We start from the raw sequence: 9,755 nt of genomic DNA, 5'->3' as shown, positions 1-9,755 counted from the left end.
TTAATAAGATACTAATGAGATAGACCTATATAAGCAATATAACAATGCAGATGTACAAACTATGGCATATATGACAATAAGCCGTTAAGAGGCAAACCGTAATTTCCACTCTGTCCACTCTCTACCGGCAGCTCAGGATGCCGGTAGAGAGTGGACAGCTCTGTTTTCAACTTCTCCTGGTTGCCCACAGGCCATAGCCTGGTAGCACATTGGAGTTCTGCGGTCTGAAAAAAAGGTACATACGGCGGGAAAAATGAGATGTCCACCAACTTTGCTGGAAATAAGTGGTCCCTTTCTTGCACATGAGCAGCGACTGTGTCGCATGCCTCCTTCATCACGGATGTAGTGTTAGGTTTTCTTTACCTTGGTTCAGTGGCATCACTAATGGCCAGTGCATCACTAATGGCCAGTGCATCACTAATGGCCAGTGCATCACTAATGGCCAGTGCATCACTAATGGCCAGTGCATCACTAATGGCCAGTGCATTAGTTTGCTCGCAAATGTTTGAATGTTCACCTTGAAGTTGTTGATTGCTCCAGCGATTCCTGCTGCATCAATGGTTTGTTTCTGCATTATGTTGCACAAAACATCCACCTCTGGCATGACCAAGGAAAAGATCTGGAGCAGTTGCAGAAATGTGGGATCCTTGAGTTTCATGGACAGGCCATAAGCCTCGCTGATGGTGATCTCATCCCATGCAGGCTGCATGCGGATGTCCTCCATGCCCTGGCCCAGTGTCTCACGGTCCTGCTACACAGCATTGACGGTTCTGCTTTTGAAGTTCCATTGTGTACCCTGTGGTCTGGGGACCCGTCTGTTCATTGATTCTGCGAAAGAGGAGAGTCTTTTGGGTGCGCCTGTGAAAAATATGGAAAAGGAGAATAGGTCTGCAAAAAACACTTTAAGCGCGCTCACTCTCCCTGTACAAAGTTGCTGAAGTGTTAGATTTAGTTGGCGTGCGTACAGTGCACAAATTGCACATTTGGGTAAGTCTCCTTCAGTATCATTTGGACACCATGTACATTACCACTCATCACCGCTGCCCTGTAGTAGGTTTGTGCAGCCAGCTTCTCCTTGACATTAAGTGGCGCTAGGACTGGTTTGATGGTGTTGGAGAGGCCAACACCGGTTTTGTCCTTCACCTCTATAAACTCCAAAAACCTCTCACACACACTGTTGTCTGGTACCATGTAGCGCAGCACTATTACCATCTGTGATTTACAGGGGATGTCAGTGGTCTCGTCTGCCTGTACAGACACAAAAGGAGTCTCAGACATCTCCTTAGCTATAGTTTCTCTGGACACTTCGTACATACAATCCAAAAGTTCGTTTTGGATCATGCTTGATGTACACTTAAAAATTGGTTGGTCGTCATAATGCCTTTGTAGCCTGTAATCTCCGTCACGCATGGTTTCAAAAAAACAAAAAAACGCCTGGGTTCAAGGAGTCGGCCAACTCGTCATGGCCCTGCAGTGCTGTCTCACAATTGCCACACAATTTAATGTATGCTATAATTGTGTCAAGCACATATATATTCTCCTCAGTTTGTTGGTTGTGAAGGTCGATGGCTCGTCTATATGTCTAGCTGAGCCAGTAATCCCAGTTTAACAGCGTTGTCTATACGTGATGCACAATTGTCATGTTTTGAGACACTTTCAGACAGATGTTTTAAATCCTTAAATCCAGACTTGGACCACACACACTCTCCACTGAATAGCAGGCAGGGGAAGCAAAACAGTGATTGGCCACTGCTTCCTATCAAAACAATCATTGTTGAATTTGCGGATTACGACTTGTTGTGTAATGTGTATGTCCAATGACCGATTAGCGCAGAGACGTTTTATCACAAATTTTTCTTCATATGACAAGAATTGAAAAAGATTTGCCAGTAGATTGTTGACTTGATTCATGATGATGACTGCTAGCTTGATAACTAAGATTTTAAAAGTATGACATTGACATGATCAGTCCAATCAAAGCTACTGTAGATATAACGTGATTTGACATAATTTTATCTGTGGCCAATGACCTTGAACCTTCTTGAATGGCAATTTCTAATGTAACTCTACACAGCAAATTTGAAAGTGTTCATTTAACACCAGGCGTGTTAATTTTAACACTTGTCCAGTGTTTATATAGGTCCACTCTGTTCATTTAACACTTTTTGTAGTGTTAATATTGAAACAGTCTCTGAGTGTTAAGATATAACACTTCAGGTGTTGATAAAATTACCCATGGGAGTGTTTTTTCAACACTCATTCAGTGTTTATATTGGGCCACTCGGTGTTAATTTAACACGTTTGGTAGTGTTCATATTTAAACAATTGGGAGTGTTTTTTCAACACCCTCAGTATTAAGCAGCAACACCTTTCAGTGTTGAGGATCAACTCTAGAGAATGCATCCTATAGCTGAATTGACACTAGGAAGTGCTTAATATTCACACTAGGATTTTTTTTTCCTCTGGTTCTCTCACACTCATAAATCAAGCTTGCAAGTTGTAGGTGACTTAAACAGGAGCAATACAGGATTCCTTACAAGAGTAGTAACTCTGCTTTGTTTCATTTATTTAGGCCAAAGTAAAACAGTGCATCACATGCCTATTTTACATTTACATTTTAGTCATTTAGCAGACGCTCTTATCCAGAGCAGTAGTGAATAGTGAATAGTACAGTAGTGAATGCATACATTTAATTTCATACATTTTTTTTTCTTCCTGTGCTGGCCCCCCATGGGAATCGAACCCACAACCCTGGCGTTGAAAACACCATGCTCTACCAACTGAGCTACAGGGAAGGCCATTAAAATGAAAAATGTGCATCACAGGCACATTAAAATGAAAACGCTGCATCACAGGCACGTTAAAATTAAATCACTGCATCACAGGCGCATCAGAATGAAAAAGTGCATCACATACAGTTGAAGTCGGAAGTTTACATACACCTTAGCCAAATACATTTAAACTCAGTTTTTCCCAATTCCTGACATTTAATCCTAGTAAAAATTCCCTGTCTTAGGTCATTTGGTATCACCACTTTATGTTAAGAATATGAAATGTCAGAATGATAGTAGAGAGAATAATTTATTACAGCTTTTATTTCTTTACTCACATTCCCAGAGGGTCAGAAGTTTACATACACTCAATTAGTATTTGGTAGCATTGCCTTTAAATTGTTTAACTTGGGTCAAACGTTTTTGGGTAGCCTTCCACAAGCTTCCCACAATAAGTTGGTGAATTTTGGCCCATTCCTCCTGACAGAGCTGGTGTAACTGAGTCAGGTTTGTAGGCCTTCTTGCTCGCACACGCTTTTTCAGTTCTCCCACAAATGTTTAATCGGATTAAGGTCAGGGCTTTGTGATGGCCACTCCAATACCTTGACTTTGTTGTCCTTAAGCCATTTTGCCACAACTTTGGAAGTATGCTTGGGGTCATTGGCCATTTGGAAGACCCATTTGCGACCAAGCTATAACTTCCTGACTGATGTCTTGAGATGTTGCTTCAATATATCCACATCATTTTCCTACCTCATTATGCCATCTATTTTGTGAAGTGCACCAGTCCCTCCTGCAGCAAAGCACCCCCACAACATGATGCTGCCACCCCTGTGCTCCACGGTTGGGATGGTATTCTTCGGCTTGCAAGCCTCCCCCTTTTTCCTCCAAACATAACAATGGTCATTATGACCAAACAGTTCTATTTTGTTTCATCAGACCAGAGGACACTTCTCCAAAACGTAAGATCTTTGTCCCCATGTGCAGTTGTAAACCGTAGTCTGGCTTTTTATGGTGGTTTTGGAGCAGTGGCTTCTTCCTTGCTGAGCGGCCTTTCAGGTTATGTCGATATAGGACTCGTTTTACTGTGGATATAGATACTTTTGTACCCGTTTCCTCCAGCATCTTCACAAGGTCCTTTGCTGTTGTTCTTTTCACACCAAAGTACGTTCATCTCTAGGAGACCGAACATGTCTCCTTCCTGAGCGGTATGATGGCTGCGTGGTCCCATGGTGTTTATACTTGCGTACTATTGTTTGTACAGATGAACATGGTACCTTCAGGCGTTTGGAATTTGCTCCCAAGGATGAACCAGATTTGTGGAGGTCTCCAATGTTTTTCCTGAGGTCTTGGCTGATTTCTTTATATTTTCCCATGATGTCAAGGAATGAGTTTGAAGGTAGGCCTTGAAATACATCCACAGGTACACCTCCAATTGACCCAAACGAGAAGCTTCTAAAAACATCATTTTCTAGAATGTTCAAAGCTGTTTAAATGCACAGTCAACATAGTGCATGTAAACTTCTGACCCACTGGAATTGTGATACAGTGAATTATAAGTGAAATAATCTGTCTGTAAACAACTGTTGGAGAAATTACTTGTGTCATGCAACAAGTAGATGTCCTAACCGACTTTCCAAAACTATAGTTTGTTAACAAGACATTTCTGGAGTGGTTGAAAAACAAGTTTTAATGACTCCAACCTAAGTGTATATAAACTTCCGACTTCAATAGTATGTACCGAGGCGCCCATCACAGTGAAAACAGTGCATCACAGCCGCAACAGAATGAAATCAGTGCACCACAGGCGCATCAGAATGAAATCAGTGCATCAGGATGAAATCAGTGCATCAGAATGAAAACAGTGCATCAGAATGAAAACAGTGCATCAGAATGAAATCAATGCATCAGAATGAAATCAGTGCATCAGAATGAAATCAGTGCATCAGAATGAAATCAGTGCAACCAGTGCTCCCGCACATTGGCTAACCGGGCTATCTGCATTGTGTCCCACCCACCACCCGCCAACACCTCTTTTACGCTACAGCTACTCTCTGTTCATCATATATGCATAGTCACTTTAACCATATCTACATACTACCTCAATCAGCCTGACTAACCGGTGTCTGTATGTAGTCTTGCTACTTTTATAGCCTTGCTACTGTATATAGCCTGTCTATTTACTGTTGTTTTATTAATTTACCTACCTATTGTTCACCTAATACCTTTTTTGCACTATTGGTTAGAGCCTGTAAGTAAGCATTTCACTGTAAAGTCTATATATACACACCTGTTGTATTCAGCGCACGTGACAAATAAACTTTGATTTGATTTGACATGGTAATGTTCAATGAAATGATCAGTATGCAACTTGTTCACCAATAGGTATACAATAGTCAACCACAATGATCTTAGTTATTTTACGAAAGACTGGCATTTCATGCTCCATCTTACTGCAAACAGTCCCTCTCTGTACTCGGTGCCATCCATCTTAACCCAGCTGGTAGAGTAAATGGCTTTCTGCATAGTGACCTGAAGTGACACTGCCAACTCATCACCACCAGTAAAATCACTCAGGGAAAACGCTTTCGTCGGTCCATACTCAGTATGTCACAATGGTGATGTCTCCCAGTAATGGCCTATAGCAAATTGGTGTTTTTTGGCAAGGGACTTCGTAATGTTCTGGAAGTTTTTGAGGGTGTTCTTAAAGAGTTTGTGCTTAGCCTCAAACATCATGCTTCACATACTGTATGTAACAAAGGACCGATTTGTCTTATGCATGCTGGGTAATGTATCAAAAAGTGCTGTTTGGGTATCAAGTTTTTATGTGGGTACAACTGTTTGAAAAGTGTGTGATGTTCAATTATCAAATGCTTCAGATACACAGTCATGCCCTGGCTAAGAAAAGGGGAAAAACCAATGTTGATTATTTGCAGTAAGATGAGCAGCAAATTCCAGTTTTCATTTCCTGGTGGAACAACATCACCCAAAATCAAGGGAACGTTTCTCACAAGACACAGAGTTTGAATAGAATTAAGTTGTCATAACGTCCACAGAAGGTGGCGCCTCTCCCTGGTCGGGCGGTGCTCGGCGGTCGTCGTCGCCGGCCTACTAGCTGCCACCGATCTATGTTTCTGTGTCTTTTGGTTATGTCTGTTTAGGTCTCCACCTGTTCTGTGTTAGTTAATTAGTGGGGTATTTAGTTTGTTTGTTTTGTTTGGGGATTTGTGCGGGATTGTTTATTGTCATGCCTTTTGGGCCCGAAGGGGAATTGTGGTTCCTTATTATGCTGCGTGTTTTAGGCATTAGGGTTGCCGGGCTGCGTCCCAGTAATGCCCTGGCCATAGAGAGGGGTTTTTGTTCTTTATTTTGGTTAGGCCAGGGTGTTACATTGGGTGGGCGTTCGATGTTCCTCTTTCTATGTTTTTGTATTTCTTTGTTTTGGGCCGTGTGTGGCTCCCAATCAGGCACAGCTGAAGTTCGTTGTTGCTGATTGGGAGTCACACATAAGGAGCATGTTTTTCCTTTGGGTTTTGTGGGTAATTGTTTCTGTTAGTGTTTTGCACCTGACAGGACTGTTTGGCTGTCGGTTTTCTTATTTTTGTATAGTGTTCTTTCGTCTATTAAATATTTCAATGATGAACACTAACTCCGCTGCACCTTGGTCTACTCTCTCTCACGACAGCCGTTACAGTCCCGTTCCTCAGTATTTTTGGAGCTGTTCTCCTATTGTGTATATTGTGCGCCCTGCCTTGTTGCAGCATTTTTCAGGGATTTATTAAACGTGGGTTTCACGGACCTCAGTCTCCTGCGCCTGACTTCACCCCTCCTGCTATTGAAGTGTTACGTGACATAAGTGCTGTGCTATTTCCACTGTTCTCTAGGTTGACTTTAGTTGGACGGTTTTTGCACTCCAAGTACCCATTGTCAAACGGGTAGATTCTAGAGAGAAGCGCAAGTTTCGAAAATACATTTTCAGAGACATATTCAAACAACAATTTTAACTGAAACTGAGCCACCCCTTCAAGAATGTCATGCATTATGTCCTCAGAAAAATTACTACAAACATGGAAGTGCTGCAAACTATTTAGTTTAGAATTTTTATTTACACCACACACAGATGGGAACTGTGGGTCTGATTGCAACTGATTCAAATGCATTTCAAATTGATCTTTACCACGCAAGACAATCTTAGGGTCATCCTCACTGTAAAACGTCTGAGCATTAGACTTTTCTATCAAACTGAACTAGCAAAAGTAATGACCACTGAAGGACTCTGAAACCAAGGACTGTATGCATCCCCAAATTGTCTCCAGTTATTTGGCAGATAATGCCATAAAGTCTATCAGTTGAAAAAGGCTAATTTACACCATCACTCTTCAGTTTTTTAACATCATTAACCAAGAGCTCTAAAATAGCATCAAAGCCATATTTCTTTACATCTTGATAATGAAATAATGACACTAAATTAATATTCATCACAGCAGAGTTAACCTGTTGTGGTATAGGGGGCAGTATTTACATGGCCGGATAAAAAAACGTACCCGATTAAATCTGGTTACTACTCCTGCCCAGAAACTAGAATATGCATATAATTAGTAGATTTGGATAGAAAACACTAACGTTTCTAAAACGCTCTCCAGCAGGTATATCTCACTAGTCACCCCCAAAGCCAATTCCTTTTTTGGTCGCCTTTCCTTCCAGTTCTCTGCTGCCAGTGACTGGAACGAATTGCAAAAATCACTGAAGCTGGAGACTCATATCTCCCTCACTAACTTTAAGCATCAGCTGTCAGAGCAGCTCACAGATCATTGCACCTGTACATAGTCCATCTGTAAATAGCCCACCCAGCTACCTCATCCCCATATTGTTTTTTTTGCTCCTTTGCACCCCAGTATCTCTACTTGCACATTCATTTTCTGCACATCTATCACTCAAGTGTTTAATTGATAAATTGTAATTATTTTGCTACTATGGCCTATTTATTGCCTTACCTCATTTGCACACACTGTATACCGAACTTTCTATTGTGTTATTGACTGTATGTTTGTTTATTCCATGTGTAACTCTGTGTTGTTGTTTGTGTCACACTGCTTTGCATTATCTTGGCTAGGTCGCAGTTGTAAACGAGAACTTGTTCTCAACTGGCCTACCTGGTTAAATAAAGGTAAAAAAAAAAAATAATTTAAAACTTTTGATTATTCATATCTTCATTTTTATTTATTTTTATAAATAGATTTGGGTCTTTTGATATGCGAGCCGGCTCCAACGTTCACCTACAAGAGCCGGTTCTTAGAGCTGACTATTTCGCGAACGACCCATCACTATACTGTATTTAACGCACTTAAAAAATTAGCGTGGACCAGAATGAGGCTCGCTTCTCACTATATTGTTCCTGCACTTAGGAATTACATTCTTCAGAGGATATTTTTATAATATATCTGCAGATAATCAACGTCTGGAGTTCAAAAAGCAGTAGCAAAAATGTTCGAATCAGGGAGCCAAATTATCTCATTCACATATGCGATTCGCTTCCCGCGATTACCCAAAAAGAGCTGGTCGTTCGCAAACGACCCATCACTACTGGCTACACACTGAGTGATGGACAAACACCCGCACCACACAGACAGAAAGGGGCAATAATGACGGAAATTGATTGGCAGATAGTGTTAGGTTTGACTTTTAAGCCAATAGTGGATAAACAGGGGTGGGATAATGTTAGTATTTTGTTGGTAAAATAGTAGCTGGGAGCTTGCGGTGTCTGATACTTGTGAGATTTGTTTGACAGTTTGCGGTGGAACACATGAAATTGCATGTACTTTCAGAATTGTTTGGCGAGCTACTGGTATATATTTATGACAAACCACTTATATTATGCCCTCTACCGTTAGCAACTAATTTCATTTCTAGGGTAAATTAGTATAATTTAAATAGGCTGAGAACAGAACTACCGAAACGTTTCTTTTGTACCTGCAGACACTGCGGGGGAAATAGAGTCTTGGGACAGAAGTAACAGCTGGCGAGAAGTGCACAATATCTGTCTTATCTCCATGTTTCTGGTTTGTAGTGCTCCTTACTTTCAACAAATGTACTATCAGCCATCGTTTCATGTTTGTGTCGATTTGAATAATGAATGCTATATGTTCCATGAAAATGAACCATGCCTCAACATCACTATTTTAATGACTATTCATGCTTAGCGCTACCAATCAGGTGTGCTCCAGCTGTCCTTGTCATTTGAGCTACTCATGTCCTGATAGACTAAACAACTGTATTCTCTTCACACCGGCAAACTAATCATACTAAACTAACCATGGCTTGACATAAGGTAATTGACCCTCAGAATCATAAAGATGCATATGTTTAACCACTGACCTAAAAGAAGCAGAAGTCAATTGATTAAGGCATGATTCTAACGTCAAATATAATGTTCAAACATTCAGTAACTTGTTGATATTTTGCTAACATTATAAAAGCAATATGAACTAGAGGAGACAAATGGCCTGTGCTTAAACTTTACTTTATTGCAGGTCATCAGTTCAGTAAAATAAGGAGTCTATTACTTCAGTCCTTCTTAAGGTTTCACTTCTTGTTACCTGGTAAATAACCAACAGCAATAAGGTGAGAAAACCACCCATGTCAGCCAGGCCCATCTTTTTAAAGAAACACCATTTATTTCAATCTCTAGTTCAGTAAAATAAGTAGTTTAGTTCTGGTGAGAAAATAATCCAGAAAATGGTGGTAAACAGCGCCACACTCAGGCAGTAAACAGAATGTTATATTCTCAGATAGACCCATATTTTCAAAGAAAACACAGTTGAATTAAATCTCTATTTGAGCAGAATAAGCAGTAGCCTGCGTAAAATCCCTGAGGAAGCCATACCAAGTCAGTAAACAAGCCATATTACAACCTGTGTTTCGACAATTGCGTTGTTTGCTCTGTAACCCAATCGTTCATACGCCACCGTCATATACAATAAGGCT

At 40.8% G+C, this 9,755-nt stretch overlaps 1 non-coding gene across 1 annotated transcript; it reads right to left on the bottom strand.

The window, feature by feature from the left end:
- Window positions 1-2,722: 2,722 nt before the first annotated feature.
- On the bottom strand, window positions 2,723-2,798 carry trnae-uuc (transfer RNA glutamic acid (anticodon UUC)). Its single transcript has one exon. It is a non-coding gene; the product is annotated as a tRNA-Glu (tRNA).
- Between the last annotated feature and the right edge of the window lie 6,957 nt (window positions 2,799-9,755).

The sequence above is a fragment of the Salmo salar genome, chromosome 18, assembly GCF_965601325.2.
Source record: "Salmo salar chromosome 18, fSalSal1, whole genome shotgun sequence".
NCBI classification, from domain to species: Eukaryota; Metazoa; Chordata; class Actinopteri; order Salmoniformes; family Salmonidae; genus Salmo; species Salmo salar.
Note: the sequence above shows the minus strand (reverse complement) of the source record. Positions and strands in the feature narration are given on the sequence as shown.